This window comes from Lytechinus variegatus, chromosome 12, assembly GCF_018143015.1.
Source record: "Lytechinus variegatus isolate NC3 chromosome 12, Lvar_3.0, whole genome shotgun sequence".
NCBI lineage: Eukaryota > Metazoa > Echinodermata > Echinoidea > Temnopleuroida > Toxopneustidae > Lytechinus > Lytechinus variegatus.
Genome location: NC_054751.1, coordinates 20,635,519 through 20,653,570, shown reverse-complemented (window position 1 = coordinate 20,653,570; position 18,052 = coordinate 20,635,519). Strand labels below are relative to the sequence as shown.

The 18,052-nt window shown below is 37.0% G+C and overlaps 1 protein-coding gene across 3 annotated transcripts in view; it reads right to left on the bottom strand.

Annotated features, from left to right (window-relative positions):
• LOC121424911 overlaps positions 1-17,783 on the bottom strand; it is a 57,275-nt gene extending 39,492 nt beyond the window's left edge. For all 3 annotated transcript variants that reach the window (XM_041620796.1, XM_041620797.1, XM_041620795.1), the window contains exon 1: positions 17,647-17,783. The gene's annotated coding sequence lies outside the window, so the exon portion shown is untranslated. The remainder of the gene's footprint in view (positions 1-17,646) is intronic.
• Positions 17,784-18,052: the final 269 nt, after the last annotated feature.

Here is an 18,052-nt window from a genome sequence, read left to right as displayed (position 1 = left end):
ATTCCTTATCCTACTTACAGTAAAATTCAGTTCAGGCAAAAGTATTTTAAAAAATGGTGATCTTTCACATTCTTTGAAATACAACAAGTGATAATTTCATGTATAGGATTACTCTTCAAATATTCTCACACAATGAATAAATGAAAAAGTAAACAATTTGAAGAAAAGAGATGAATAGGGATTAACTTTTTTTATTTCCTAATGTCAAATGAAATTCAAATGAAGATACGCATTCAAGCTTTTTTTTCGAAGGGCAGGACAATAGTTTCCATTTTTATGTTTGAACACAAATTCCAACTCTCTAGAATAAGTAATCCTTGAATTTATCAAGATGAGCAAATCAGTTTCAGCACAGAGAACTTCAATATTTATTCAGATACTAATTTCTGATCACAAGGCGTAAGGTTATTTTGGACAGAGTACTAAATAGCTTGGTCACATTTGCTCTACGGCGGCCGTACGGCGAGTCAAGAACAGCCGTTTTATTAATTTTAATTCAAAACACCTATAAATATGCAGCTGGTACAAAAAATGTTAAAACGGCTGTTTTCAACTTGCCGTACGGCCGCCGTAGAGCAAGTGTGACCAAGGTATAAGATTCACTCATGCACTGCAAACGATATTACCAAGTCTGTGGCAGCAATTAACACTCACATCATATTGAATCATGGCATCAGCGACAGATTTTGTTAATTTCTAAAGCATTCTTTTTGGGGGGGCCGGGGGGGGGGAGGGGCAACCCTGTTTCGTATACCTTAGCTAAGCGCCCCGGGGCACTGGGAACATTTTTTAACAGGGGCTGCTACATGTAGTTTAAAGTTGACAAGCAAAAAAAGGGGGTTTCAATACAAAATGAAAGTCATTTTGGTCATGATAAATTGGACAGGCAAATACCTTCAATACAAATTGAACTTGATTTTTGTTACATTAGCATTCCTACCAGATTTCCAGGGGGTGCTGCATGCCTATGTTAAATAACACATGCAGCACTCCCCAGGAAAATCTTGGGGTGCTTCACCCCCAGCATCCAGGCTTCCCAGGGTCACAGGACCCCTGTGTATGCTTTGAAATATGGTGTAGATTCTACATGTAGGCCTATATGTTTAATAACAAAATTTGGCTAAAATGTGGACTATCTTGAGAAAAAGTCATAAGTCATAAGTGATAGTGCCAGCTTGCCAGATATGTATAATGGTGGAAGTTGTGGTGATAGAATATGGTGGCTTTTGATAGGTTTGGCAGTCGAATGTTGGCACTGGTTGAAGAGGGTGCATAACTCATAACTTTGAGGCACCTAAAGAATAACAATCATTCACTGTGACTCAGTCATTTATCCTTTAATTTAAGTCCTAAATTAACCACAAAAATATGTCAACTGGCCCATTCTTTGATTAAACCAACAGTGCTCCATATCTATGCAAATTTAAAATGCCATTAAGCTATATGTAAATGAGGTTGTGATGCAATGACATGCATACTGTATTAACATGTATGTTAAAAATATTTCTATTCAAACTACATGTACGAGGTAATTAACCACCAACAATATGTCAATTGGCACATTCCTTGCTTAAACTAGTATAATATATTATTCAAACAAAATATATACATTAAAATATGCAAATCTAATTACATAAGCAATGAGATTATGATGCAATATTGTATTTGTTACAATGATGTTTGTTCTTGTGTATGGGGCATTTCATTACGAGCAAATAAGTATCCAGGTATCATCAATGATATGATGTTCGAATGCACAAGAACAAATTCATAGAATATAATTTTCTACAAAAAATGCAAACATGCAAATGAGATGAATATGTAATGAACTAGTCAAGTGCAGAAGTACTTGCTCAGCGGCATTCATTATTACCCTCAAAAGACTTATACTTCTTCATGCTTTGTATACATGTATATTTGTATAATAGAATTTAATATAATTTTTTATTAAGTACTATTGTAGTTATGCTTTCTTTTGTTTACATGTAAAAGCTCTGTACAATTCAGTTCATGCTGCTAACATTCTTGATAAAATACCATTTTTGAAAAATACCATTTTTGATTTATTATTACCATCATAATGCAAGAAACCTGCCTGATCACCGATCAATGAATTGGCCAATGGTATAGTACATGTATACCACACAGGTATCATCTGCATTTCAAAGACGAATGTTCACTTCTGTAAGGATGTACTCTGTTGCTAGTTTTCCCCTAAACAAGTATATTCAACATTGAGAATATTTTAAGATAGCGTTTCTGGCCTTCCAAATCCTGGAATACAATTAATCCACCAGGTGCAAAGTGATTTGTGATTTTATTATTTCATGTTTCTAATAACACTCTTCACAAAATTGTCATTTGAATTTAAATTCAAATTCAAGATTGAACTGATAACTTTCAACAGATTGTCAATATGAGTATAATATATAAAAGACTAATATTGCAAACTTCGGACAGGAATTCTTAAAATTTTGATGAAATCTGTTTTCATGTAGAGATGATTTACAAGGAACTTCCTGAGTGTTGGAATTTGACAGGGCAAATTATTTTTGGTGAGAGGAGTATTGCCTAATAAAGGGTCGGGACGAGTAATAATGGCAATTATGGGTGAGGGTGCGGGCTGTAAACATAAACATGACCCAAGATGACCTTTGACTTGACCATGATCATGCGACCTAAGACATGTGCAAAACAATCATTCATACTTGATTACCCTTATGTCTGTTTCATGAACTACATGTGTAGATCCATACACTTTCTAAATTATGATGCAAATTCAACAATTCATTGACCCTAAATGACCTTTGATTTTGGTCATGTGACCAGAAACAAGCACAATATGTTCAGGGATACATGGTTACTCTAATGTCCCAAGTTTCATGAACTAGATCTACATGTATAAACTTTAAAGTTTGATAATTCCACCAATACCCCCCACATTATCAAAGTTGGTTGACCCTAGCCTAAATGACCTTTGACCTAGATCATGTGATATGAAACTTGCACAAGATGTTAAGGGATACTTAATTGCTCTTACGTCTAAGTTTCATGAACTAGATCCATAAAATGTCAAAGTTATGACAATTCCTCCAATATCCCCAACATGGTCAGTTTGTTGACCTTAAGTGACCTTTGACCTTGGTCATGTGACCTCAAACTCAGGCAGGATCTTCAGTTATACACTATTACCCTTATGTCAAAGTTTCATGAACTAGGTCCAAATGCTTTAGAAGTTATGACAACATTTCAAAAACTTAACCTTGGTTAAGATTTCGATATTGATTCCCCAACATGGTCTAAGTTCATTGACCCTAAATGACCTTTGACCTTGGTCATGTGACCTGAAACTCACGCAGGATGTTCAGTAATACTTGATTACCCTTATGTCCAAGTTTCATAAAATGGGTCCAAATACTTTTTAAGTTATGATGACATTTCAAAACTTTAACCTTGGTTAAGATTTCAATGTTGACGACGCCACCGTCGCCGCCGTCGGAAAAGTGGCGCCTACAGTCTTGCTCTGCTATGCAGGCGAGACAAAAAGGCCAAGCAGGGGCTGGAGTAAATTACAGCAGGGGTAAACATAGATCTAAACATAGGATAATCAGGCAATAATACAGATGGGGCCTTGGGCCATAATCAGGGTTTAAAAGGGCAAGAAAGGTCCATCAATATCTGTTACATAATCACCAAACACCCCTTATTAACAGACTACAGTCTCCGCATTGACCCTGAATTTTCCAGATTGAGGACAGTGCAAGCCTCAGTCTTTCCCGCTGGCGGTATTTTGCGGTTTGCTAATTGGTAACAAGTTTGGTACCATCACAAACTTAGAATTCAAAGAATCTTATGATGCCAATCACACCATGAACCGCGTTTGGCAGTGGATTTCTCACTAGTTGGTCACGCGTGCTGGGATCTCACTGCTGGTGTCAACAACACACGACTTCTATGGCTTGATTTTTCTGTGCACAGCGGCATGTGTGAACCCTTGGGTGTATGATGCTGAGAGTTTTTTGGTTTTCATGTGTATGGGTACGATAGAGGGGTCAAAACGTTCATATCGTCATCAAATCACCATATCGACAAAATCTCATCAAATAATGACATGATATCAAAATGCAAAAAAATCTGATCTTTTAGACATAATTTCAGAGCAAAAGACAAGAAAGTACGAAGCTAACGATTGCCACAATCACTGGTGTAAAGTCATAATCACATGCGTCACGTGATTATGACGAGAACAGCACTTTTCATTTTCAAAATGGCAGCATGCATCGTCCAATCAGGCAGGTTTTGACCCGGGGGGGGGGGTACTTGATCAAAAATGTAGTAAGTATGTAGGTATTGCGAGACCAAAAAACGGGGGCCTTGGAACAGAAATTTTGAGTATAAAAATTGGGGTCCTTTCCGTGGCACATACCCACTATGCATTATATATACTGAGTGCCCCCCCCCCTCCCCGGGTTTCAACTTTCAAGACACATTAGTACCGGTATGATGGTGGGCCCCAAGTCTGTGACCTTACAATTTGAGTTAAGATTTAACATGAATTTCTTCTTATTTCACAAAATCTTTTGGTTACTAGTAATAGTGTTTCTTATATTCTTAAAATTAAAAGTAAGTTTACCAAATTTCTCATTAAAAATGAAAGGAAATAAGAGATTCTTGAAAAAACCTTGGGCAGTCATTTTCAGAATGAAAAAAAAATGGTACCTCATGTCTGCGCACTTATTCACTTTGCACACGATTCAGGGATTTTGATGAGAAAGGCTGCATTTTGAGGCCGTCACATTAAATGCCCTAAATTCATTATTTTTCCACAATTTTGAGTCGGATATTTTTATGAATAGGAAAAGGCGGGGTAAATTGAGCATAGGGGCAAGTTGAGCCACCACCCCCAGGCCGATAATGAATGAGTCAGACATTGTGGTGGTGTCATGTATTGATGACCCATTTCATAACCCTTAACCTTTCCACATTGTTTTCAACTTTGAAACAAAAATAATTTTTTGGAGGGAAAAATACAAATTTCAGTAGAAAAAATTAAAAAGGGTGTGAAATAGATAAGTGCTTTTTACCAGCACACGTCTTTGAATATGATAAAGAAATAAGAATAATATTGTTAGTCCAGGTATTGATTCTCATTCTTGTCATAATCTTTTAGATGATGGATGCATAAGAAATGTGTGGACATGAAAATATCGCATTAAGTTCGGACTGGGGTAATTTGTGCCAGCGACCATGGGGCAAGTTGAGCCATGGTAATTCTTGTGGTAATGCATAATAAAAAAAAAACCTTAAAAAGCCATTGATTTGCAGGCAGAATGGAGCAAATTCACATGACAGTTCTACTTTTTGAGGATGCTAGTATTTATCGAGAGTTAGCCAGTGAAAATACGTAAAATAAAAAGTAACATGATGGCTCTTCCCGCGTACATTTTGTACATAGTTTTTGTGGCTCAACTTACCCCAAAAGGTGGCACAATTTACCCCATACAGTATTGCTCGGAATAAAGTTGACACCCTCCCGAGGGGTCACGCACCTACCGCGAGACAGGCGTGAACCAAAAAATTACCGCCAGCCAATTTCACGTGTGAAATTCCCGCGGTAATTCCCGCAAGCCGCTGGCTGAAGAGAGGCCCAATTATCACGTCAAACACGAGATTTTAGTCAGATCTGATCACCATTTGTCCATGTACTTTTCGCCTCAACACTAGACACTTTTTGGTAAAAACAAGACGCAATCTCAAGCGATCCCGTCAGTTTACTGACGGATGTTCTATTGTCACTTGGTCTATTTATCAGATGGGCTAACAACATTATGGCTAAACCCACTTTGTTCAATTCTCTTTTAATCTACCATCCAGTCATTTGCACTTCAAAATATCAACCCGATAGACAGTAGGTTGAAAAAATGCCTCGAGCGCGCGCATCAGAAAAATTCCCGCTAAAAATCCATGTGCCCAGTTCCTGACCGAGTGACCCAGTTATTGTGACATCTTTGGCTTAAAGGACGAGTAGATTCCCTTTCCACTGTTTATTTATGAAGCTAGCTAAAGGTTTATTTTTCAGTGTATATGTTATCAATGACGTCTTCCGTTTAAAAGGAGTAGATAATAATTTATGTCTTTTATTTTTATCTCCTGTTCTTCAATTCTGTAATTTTAATCAGGTACGTATTTCATTCAAAGAACGAATATTTTCATCATTTTTCTATTCATCATTCAAAGAAGAAGATTCGCTTCCCATCATAGGCGGCGGAAGCCAACAAAAATAGGAGGGGTCCACCTGAAATCTTGTGATGGACACAGTTAAAAAATTTGACAAGAAAAAAAAAGGTTATCAACTAAAATTTTAGAGGGGAACCATCCTCCCACCTCAAATTTAGGGGGATCTGTCCCCCCCCCCCCCGCCGCCTATGCTCATCGTTTTCTGTTCATTGTTTTTTTTATTTTTAATCAGTAATACGTCGTTTATTTAAAGGACGAGTAGATTTGCTAACCATCATATTCTGTTTATCAATTCTGTGTTTTTTGTTTTTAATTTCATCACTTACGTTTTTATTCAAAGTAGATTCGCTTTCCATCATTTTTCTGTTCATGAATTCTGTATTTGTATTTTTCTGTTACGTCGTTCATTTAAAGGACGATTAGATTACCATTATTTTTCTGTTCATTGATTGACTTTTTTTCATGTAATCGTTACAAAGTCAATTCAAAGGACGAGTTTAATTCAGATTTGAGTTTTATTATGAAGTTATGAAATAGAGATTTAGAATTAAGTCAAAATAATCATACATTTAAATAAACAAAACAACCTATGAGATACGAGATCTACTCAGAATGGAACAGAGATTACTAGATTTGCTAACTATCATTTTCTGTTCATCAATATTTTTGTGTTTTTCCATTACTGACGACTTTTATTCAAAGAACATTCGATTTCAATCATTTTCTGTTCATTTATTCTGTGTTTTTGTTTCATTCAATCACTTGCGTCTTTTATTCAAAGAACATTCGCTTTCAATCATTTTTCTGTTCAATTCTGTATAGTTTAATTGCATCGTTCACTGCAAGAACGAGTTGATTACCTTCATATCATTTTTTAGTTCCATCAATTCTTTTCATTGTTTCATCAGTTACGTCTTTTATTTAAAGAAAAAAAAAACGCTTTCCCTCATTTTTCTATTCAACGATTCTGTATTTTTATTTTATCTGTTACATCGTTCATTCCAAGAACAAGTAGATTCACTTTCCATCATTCCGACGTTCAGAGGACGAGTATATTTGCTTTCCATTTTCCTGTTCATCAGTTCTGTGTTTTAATTAGTTGTTTATTCGAAGAACTAGTAAATTTGATTTCCATCATTTTCTGTAAAATTCTGTACGTTTATCGGTTACGTCTTTTATTCAAAGATTATTCACTTCCCATCATATTTCATTTTATCGCTATCGATAACACATGATTTTATACCCCAAAAAGATTACTTTTCAATATCATCATTCGTATATTATTTATTCTCATTCAATTCTTATGTCTTTCACTTTGTTTTCTTCCTGTTCTTCTTCTTTCTTTACCTTTATCACCTTCATTCGTTCATTCAACATATCATCCGTTGCTTCTCTTGTATCCTTATCTTCTTTATCCTTCATTCCTTCTCCTCGCCGTCGTCTTCTTCCTCCTACTTCTCCCTCTTTTCTCTTCGATCGGCCATCTTGAACCCCCCTCCCGGAAAAAGAAAACCCGCAAGTGGCCCTGCTTTAAATGCCTAGCATCAGCAGTTTCTGAAAAATCTTATTCAGTCCCCCCCCCTTGCATCTTCCTTAAATATTTTATATGCCTGTTAGTGTTACTCTGTTCCCTTTCTCCCCGTTCATCATTCCAGCAACAGCCTGCCCCTGTAGGCTATATCGTCTTTTTACGCCCGCCCGTATGAAGGACACACTCGGTGTCCGTCTGTCCGTCCATTCGTTAACTTTTCCTTCTCAACATGATAACTCCAGTTCAACTTACCCGAGGCTTATATTATTGGTGTGTATATGATCCGGGAATTCTATTCCTTTTGAGGTCAATTAAGTCACTACCTTCCAGTTTTCTTGCTTTACCAATATACTCCATTTTCCGTGGCACAAAACATTGACAAAATATCATAAAAATGTTTATGGGAAATGTTAAAATCATATAAAAATGGTTTTCTCATTACTATAAAACATTTCACTTACGTTATAGCTGTAACGTAAAAAAAACATTTAAAACATAATTCCCTATAAATGTATTTCAGTAATATTAATAAAATGTTGCAATGGTATCTTTTTAAGAATTGACTCGTTTTAATCCATGTGCATATCAATTATCTCTTGCTAATATGTTTATGTATATTCATTTTAATGTTGCCCTGTGTATTGTTCGTCTATATAGAACAGACAACCAGGAATTATTGCAATTGTTTCTCTTTTTATCGACAACAGGTGATTTTTATCCAAAATATATGATAGATTTTCAATATCATCCTCATGACCATCATCGTCACCCTCATCAACACTCCGGGCCCCAAAATGCCAACTATATTGGACAATTTGGGGGTGGGTATTCATGGACTGTCTTAATACATGTTCTTTTCAAACAGTTACACAAAAGATCAGATGTGTAACTTACAGCCTTCTCATTGTTTGCTGTTCTATAATCTTCACACCTCTATTCATTGTCCACAAAAAGCGCGAGACGGTGTAATTAATTGACCCCAGTTAAGTTCACATACAGCTAGGGTTGTTCGATTCAACCACGTTTCAAGAGTAATTAATATACATGTACGAGGACATCATTCCTGATCTTATCTATCTGTCTATATAAATAATGTACACGTTCGATAGGGAAGATTGATACTGAAGAAATAAAACAATGTAAGAGTCTTGTACCGTCATATTATAAACCCCTCAAAAAAGTTCCGCAGCTCAAGTTTGAGTGCTAATAAATTTCTTAGTGTGCCATCATCATATGTAAAAGTGGTATCATTGGAAAGTATGATTATTCCTCTTTACGATCATGTGTCATTTGTAATGCCAGAGTTATCATGAAATACACAGACATGATATTAATATGCAGCAATGTAAAAAATGAAATGTTGCAAAATTCGTTGCCATGTCATGTTTGAGTTCTGCAACTCATACTGCAAATTTTAGTGCTAATAAATTTCTTAATGTGCCATCATCATGTGTAAAAGTGATATCTTTAGAAAGCATGATTATTCTTCTTTACAATCATGTGTCATTTGTCATGCTAGTGTTATCATGAAATACACAGACATGATAATACGCAGCAATGTTAGACATGAAATGTTGCAAAATGCGTCGTTTGCAATAGCGAATTTCCAATTGTTTCGAGGATGGACCGAGTGCATTCACTGTCACCTGCATGGTGGAAATTCTATAGAAATGGAGACTCTTGTTGGAAATCAATGCATTTTGCAACATTTCACTTCTGATTTTTCTCGATGTTCAGGGTGACTGCATATTCCATGATTACATAATCACAGCAAATGGCATGTCATTGTAAAGAAGAATAATTCAGCTTTCCAAAGATACCAGTTTCATCTTTTATACTTCATTAACCAAAAAGATATCACCCCCAAAACGAGTTGCAAAACTTTTTTTGAGGGGTTTATATGTGTGTCTGATGGAAACGATTGAAGTTAAACAGAAGAAAAGGCGAGATCAGAAAGGAAAGAATGATCTGAATAAATAAAATACTTAAATTTAAAGGTACAAGCCTATAGGCTTGAAAGAGATTGAACAAGAACGGTAGACGAATACAAAGACAATAACAATTGATAGTGAAGACAAAAATAAAGAATAGAACATACATGTTTCGAAGTGTCGCACCTCGTCCTCAGCCTGAAAATTATTAACAGTCATTGGTATTTATACAGTTAGGATGTCAAGTATAAATTTCAAGAATGTACATGTAGTTACACACAGTCACTGTCTACCATGTATGGAGACACTTGCAATCGTCACCCCAATGCTAGTTAGAATGCAATACCCATTGTTTCAAAATTCTCGATACTGCTCAAACAGATTTTCAACTAAAAATAAAAGGACTTTTCATCAAATGGAAACAACCTCAACTAAACCAACAGGTGTGCAATTTCCAAATAATGTTATCCATTTAATTTAACCCACCCCTATCTGATGAATCCATAGAATTTGTATTTTTTTTACTGCATTCCATTTAACAATTGAATTCACACCTTGTAATCCTGTGTAACTACATACTTGACATCCTAACTGTATAAATAGCAATGACTATGTTCCGTTTATTAAAATGTTATGTTCTATTCTTTATTTTTGTCTTCAATTTGGTATTGTGCCGTTCTTTTGGAAGTATCATAATTGATAGTGAATAAAATAGGGGATAGACATAGACAAGATATTCAACAAAAATTAAGAGCGATAGAAGAGGACAGGACCTATTGATATAGAGGAATAAAATAACGGGATTGACTTAATTGGCTTAATACATGTTCTATTCAAACAGTTACACAAAAGATCATTGTGTAACTTACAGCCTTCTCATTGTTAGCTGTTCTATAATCTTCACACCTCTATTCATTGTCCACAAAATGCGCGAGACGGTGTAATTAATTGACCCCAGTTAAGTTCACATACAGCTAGGGTTGTTCAATTTAACCACGTTTCAAGAGGAATTAATATACATGTACGAGGACATCATTCCTGATCTTATTGATGCTGAAGAAACAAAACAATGTAAGAGTCTTGTACCGTCATATTATATATGTGTGACTGATGGAAACGATTGAAGTTAAAGAGAAGAAAAGGCGAGATCAGAGAGGAAAGAATGATCTGAATAAATAAAATACTTAAGGGTATAGGCCTATATGCTTGAAAGAGATAGAACAAGAACTGTAGACGAATACAAGACAATAACAATTGATAGTGAAGACACAAATAAAGAATAGGACATACATGTTTCGAGGTGTCGCACCTCATCCTCAGCCTGAAAATTATTAACAGAGTCATAGGTATTTATACAGTTAGGATGTCAAGTATAAATTTCAAGAATGTACATGTAGTTACACACAGTCACTGTCTACCATGTCTGGAGACACTTGCAATCGTCACCCCAATGCTAGTTAGAATGAAATACCCATTGTTTCAAAATTCTCGATACTGCTCAAACAGATTTTCAACTAAAAAGAAAAGAAGGGCTTTTCATCAAATGGAAACAACCTCAACTAAACCAACAGGTGTGCAATTTCCAAATAATGTTATCCATTTAATTTAACCCACCCCTATCTGATGAATCCATAGACTTTTTTTTTTACTGCATTCCATTGAACAATTGAATTCACACCTTATAATCCTGTGTAACTACATTCTTGAAATTTATAATTGACATCCTAACAGTATAAATAGCAATGACTCTGTTAATAATTTTCAGGCTGAGGATGAGGTGCGACACCTCGGAACATGTTCGTTTATTAAAATGTTATGTTCTATTCTTTATTTTTGTCTTCAATTTGGTATCGTGCCGTTCTTTTGGAAGTATCATAATTGATAGTGAATAAAATAGGGGATAGACAAGATATTCAACAAAAATTAAGAGCGATAGAAGAGGACAGGAACTATTGATATTGAGGAATAAAATAAAGGGATCGTCTTAATAGAGATTAAGAGAAATTAAGATATAGATAGCAGGCGTATGTGTACGTGTGGTTACAAGAGAGGTTGATACTGACTGATGAAATCAAATGATGGATAAATTAGAAGAACTGATGATTGAAGAAATATAAATAACCCACCCCTCACCTAGTCTGCTGGGCAAACCCTTCACTCGAAATAAGGGTCTGAATGTGCAGCCTACTCATGCCTTGTGTACTGAAGGCTCTCTCGCTCAGGATTGAAACAGCAAGTTTTGTATGTGCTAGTCTTTGCGTGGAGGCACACTTGTTCCAATGAGGGTCTGTGCCTGCAAACTACCCCTCACCCATGATGATGCCAGGTCGTCCTCGACTATACCCGATGTTCAAACTATAACTATGTTGTGCATTAGATTAATAAGGTAAGTTTATCTTTCCACATTTCTAGCTGATTGATTTATTTTATTTTTTTTCATTCTTACACATTCATGAAAAACGTACTGCGAAATTTAATGTCACTTCATTGGATACATTTATTTAATTTATGTATACTGCCACTTCCTGACTCGTTTCCATTGTTTTATTGCTTGGTTTTCCCTCATTCGCTCCGTCAATCATTTTAATCACAGCATCACTATTGAAGTTTAGGGGTGGATCCAACTTTTTCAACGGGGGGGGGGGGGGTATGCTTATTCAGTAAAATCTTACAAGTTGAAAAAAAATGTGTTTCACTCCCAAATGAAGGTAATATATGCCACGAAAAGTCTGAACATTCTTAACAGAACGGAAACACGCAATGACAAGCTCGGTCGCTTTTCTCACTTCAATTTTTTTTTATTTTATGCATCTCCCCCCCCCCCCGAAAAAAATTCTGCATATAACCAAGGGTCAGGTCACTTACGTATGTCCGATTTTTTACCACAATAAAATAATGTTTTAATGGTTCTCGATGGAGAGGGGGAGGGTGCTACCCCCCCCCCCCCCCCCCGTTCCTCTACAGCTCAAATTCACTTTTTTTTATCTCGAAGTTTGTTTCGATTTCAAATGGGATTTTCAATTTCAGAAACATTTTCCTTAGTAATTGTTCCCATCCTTTATATTAAAAGCTCTCGCTATGCCTCTTAGAACTTTTTTTGTCGTATTTCTCAGTGATATTAGGCATAATCTATTCAGTCTACTCCTAAATCATACCATAATTAAGAGAAAAACCCATCTCGTGCGAGTACTCGTTAGCGCTTTTGCAGATACCGTACCATACCAGCGAGCTCGAAAGAAAATCAGATTGCTCGAACTAAGTTACAACAAAATCACCAAATAGAAAGTATTTCGTGCTTTTGTGCTATCCCAGTGATTGTTACTGAACCTAAACTCATTTTCTTCAGTTAAATGATACAGGTATTGTATTTTTTAATGATGGACGTCCATTTTAGAGACAAAATCGGAATATTATGCACTGTCACTGTCTTCTCGGCCTCTGCTCACAATGTACGGTAACCGGTACCGTATACTAGTAGTACAGTAGCTAGCTAAACTCGTACTAGTGGTTTGACGTAGTGACACTGACAGTGATTGTAGCTAGCTACATGTAGTTACTTAGTACTAGCCTTGTACACTTCTTCAAAAGACTTTACCAAATTAGGCCTAACGTTGATCGTATACCCATATATGCTTACTCTCGGGCTTACTCTGTCGTTGTCGCAATGCAGATATCGCCGAGTGAGGGATAAGCACAAACAAGCCTTCACAAAGCACAAGCAAATGTTTATTCCGGCACTAAAACTTAACTGAAGACATTCATACTTACAGTTAATTGTCATGATGTTAATCAGGACAATTTAATTCATTGTCTGACTTCAGTGGTTCATCTTTGTGCCTTCAGGATAATATGATCCACCGTTGGGTCTTAGTTAAGACCAAATATTTACTTATTGACAAATATACACCTTTATTTGTTTATTAGAACATTCAGGTACAAAAGATCAGCATAAAATTGTTTTTCATCAATGACCAAAGGAAAACATAAAAACTATAAATCATCGTATAATACATGAAAATATAGTCAAAATCTAAGTAAAAAAAAGACAAAGATAACAATACTTGGTAACAGACGGTAGATAAATATTGTGATTATACGAATCAAACTAATATCTATATATCAAATTAAATACATGTATCTAAGGAACGATAAGGCAAGGGAAAAGTGAGTCGAGCAAACATTAGTCTAAAAATGTAGACCCACATCAGCAGTGTGTGTACCTCAGCTGATTCAACGAGTCTGCATAGCAGACTATGTCTACGGAGGCTGCAGAAGCTTCGCTCGACCTTTCAGGCTGGTTTGCTGTGCAAACCAGCACCTCACGAGCCATTATGCTATGGTAACATTTGTTCCACGGCGGCCGTACGGCGAGTCGAAAACAGCCGTTTTAACATTTTTTGTCCAACTACATATTGGTGGTTTGAATCAAAATGAATAAAACGGCTGTTTTCGACTCGCCGTACGGCCGCCGTGGAACAAATGTGACCATGGTATAAGCAAGCATTGGCGTACCTACGGCGGGGGGGGGGGGGGTCAGATGGGAGAGAGTGCCCCCCCCCTGACGAGCGACACACAGATGGCCTGCTACTTTGGTCTTGAATTTTATTTTTTTTTGCTTGTAAATTTTTTTTCTGATACGAAATCCTTTATTTGTGGTTGAAGACTTTTTGGCTGGCCAAAATTTTTCCTGATACGAAATCCTTCATTTGTTCTTGTAGACTTTTTTTTTGGTTGCTTGTCAATTTTTTTGGGCGGACGAATTTGCCCTCCCCCTTGCTGGAAAATCTGAGGTACGCCACTGCGAGCAAGAGAGATGACAGCAGACAATGACAGAGGTGACGTGAATCAGTGAGAGGAGAGAATATAAAAACAATTCTGAAAACTATCATTCAAACAATGAAAGATTAATTAAACTTTAAGAAGATATATGCATATTATGACGATCCGGTGACAATAAATTGACACTTAAAAATATTTTATCTTTGTTCATCCATTAACACCAGCTTGAACGTCGGATAATATTGAATATAGAGCTTTGCAATATTACACCAAAAAAGTCAAAAGGATTAAAGAATGGAGGAAAAAAAGATAGGGATCAAGGGAGAAGTGACCTGAGATATTGATTCAGTAAAAATTTAATGAGTGAGACATGGGTCAAATGGAAATATATCAACATAAAAAACGATAAAAATAGAATATGAGGAAACAAGGGAAAAACAACACTGATTATAATTAAGCATGAGTAATCAATTCGTGGTGCAATCATTTAATATGCCTTGTACGTGCTGTGTTTTTGTTACTTGATCGAGTGGTGGGAGAAACAAAGTAGTTTATCATTCCTTATATCATAACGGCAGGAGGATTGTTGGGCAATAATGCACTGAAAATATTAAAATTAAATAATTATAGTTGCGAACAAGTGAGAGAATGACGATAAAGGAATGTAAGAAATTAAAGGAAATAGACGATAGGTCTGTTTTTTCCAGCCTCGGTGTCTCTTGCTCAATCTAACCACCCCGCCCCCACGCCCTCTCTATCCATTATCTAATGCTCTCTCTCCCTCTCTCTTGATCATTCCCCGTCTCTCGTATCTGTCGCTCTCTCCTCTTGCTCGACTCTGTCCCTCCGTTATTGGGTGCTCCCTTTTTCTTGTAACTATTTACAACTTATCCCAGAAAGTACATGATCTCATCTCGACCCGACTTTCGTTCAAAGAAGTTCAGAAAGATGACAATTTGAGGGCGATGACACGAGCGTGCATTAAAATTGTGCACTGGCGCAAAGCTAAACATCAAGCCATGACATTTTTGTTTGGGTTTCGAGGAGATCGAGACGGCATCTTACGGCAATAAGTTGCTGTATTGTAATTTCGAGAGAGACATCGCGGCAAGTCAGGAGGGCTAATTTGAACCATGTGAGTTGTCTAAATTGTGACATTTTATTATCAACATAAGATCGTCCCTCCTTCTGCGGTATTACCGCGGTAATACACGAGATTTTTATTAAAAAAATCTCGTGGTAATTACCGCCGTAATTTCTCTTGGCAGGAGACTCCCGCCGATGGGAATTTGCTGGTGGTAATCGCGCGGTACCCGATCTCCCGTCGACTTACGCGGTACAGCGCGGTAATGTGTCAACTTTATTCCGAGCAATACTGTAGATAGGGCAAGTTGAGCCATTCGACATCATTTTTTTCAAAGGTCACAGTGACTTTCAGTGTAGGGGTAGAAAGATATTTATAGGTGAAAAATATTTTATCAGAATTAAATTTACAGGCAAGGTACTTATTTCTATGATGGGGTGTCCAAACTTCGCGCACTTTTCAAAAATATTCATGAGGCTTAATTTTGTCCACAAATTATTAATAATTTATACAAAACCAATTCAAGAAATAGTTACCACATTGACGGCAAGATCGTAAACTATAAAATCATGGACGAAAATGTAAAGTAGGTCACTGGGTTTCGCCGGTATCGCGATCTCAAAATTCTATTCCGATCGGCGAATGCGGGCTGTGCTGGAAAACCGTTCAGAAAAAGTGTGACCTAACTTCGCGCACCAAAGCTTTTGTGGAGATTTAAACAAAGACTCAAGCTCAAAAAGTGAAATATTTATATCAGATTGATGGCAAAATGCTATGGAATCGGTCAGTACCACATTTAACTCACATTTTTTATGATTTCTGCTTGTAAAATGGTGATATCGCGATGCTTGTTGCTTTCTTCAAAACGGGCGCTAACGGTGACAAATTTGCCGATCTTTTGCCAATATTTTCATGAATACTGGACTAATCCTAAAGAAACTTTCAGCGAAGGGTAATTTTAGGTCGCTTTTCACATTGATGATGTCAGATTTTAAGGATATTGGCTAGTTTTGGAGATAATGACCGTCCGCGAAGTTTGGACACGCGCGAAGTTTGGACTCACTGCCATACTATATCATTATTCATATCAATTGTAACATGCAAAATGCAAAGTGTCACAACTTACCCCGCCTTCCCCTACCTGTCTATGTATTGCATGTGTAAAGATTGTGCTCGTTGCGTATCTTCTGTAACTAAAATCGTGCAGATACGTGGGTGCGCAGACTTGCGAGAACTGACCATATAGGCATAGCCATAGCTTACTCATTATTTAGTGCCAAATGTGATTCTTATCCAGAGATGCCAAGTTCAAAGACCAGCTTAGACCAAAAGCTTCAGTCTCTGTATTTTGGTTGTTCCGCTGAACTGCGTTGGCTCCACTCACCATACATAATGGTGAATGGGGATTACCGTAAAATGTCAGAAATTGTTGAATAAATCCCCAGAAACGACGGTTATTCCTGTCTAAGACCAGCTATGCATGAGATTTTCTGTGAATCTGAGTGAGATCACAGACATTGTGTACAATGTATATGGGGATAGGGTGTGATAGTTGCGTGAGACGGAGATTTGAGGGGATGAACAAGAGTCCAAAATGCTTGAGTCTCACGCATAATACGTGAGACTATAGCTCTGCTTATCTCATATCAGAATGTGAAGTGAAGTCAAAGATTTCGCATTTTTAATTTGATAATCTGCAGATTTTTGTGGGTCAGAGTGTTACAAATACTGGATGAGAAAATATATGTAAAAACTAAAAGACTGGAAAAGAGTTTACTGAGACCATGTTTTACACAGGGGGGGGGGGACATAATGCGTGGCTCGTTTGAAATCGCTTACATGGGGTCCTCATATGTATAATAAGAGGCGAATTCGCTCATGTGCAAATTGGACACCCCTTTCAGAGAAACGTGATTATGACAATTCATTTGCGTGCACAAGAAATCGCACGCGGCGGAAATGCCCATTTATACTCTATGCTGATACTGTACTGATAGTAAAATAACAATACTTAATTTAACAGTCAGTTGCAAATTGCGTGCTTAGATCTATACCCTAGTTGGATGTCCAAATTTGTTGCTTACCACTTTTCTTCTTTGGCAGCTCAGCCAACTGGTGTTTCTTAGCAAAATAAAAGCTAGATCTCCTCTTCGATTTGACTTCCGAGTGGAAAGGCGAGGCGCATTCAACTGCGTTGCGATATATGGCCTGGAGCTGGTGTGCCGATATGGATTATGGAGACTGTTATGTTGCAGTTGGCGCGCTGGCCTGATATATGGGGAATTGTATGAGGTTTTCGATGACGATTTATATTACTAAAGTTCAAGGATTTACCAAGATATCAACACTGGAGTGTAGATTTTTATTTTTTTTGTGGGGGGGCAACATGCCATGGGTGAAGAGGCCCATCTCAAAAGATCCATGATCAATGGAAAGGGCGGAAAGATCGAGGGAGAAAAATTAAATAGGTTAAAGGGATGGTGACCCGCG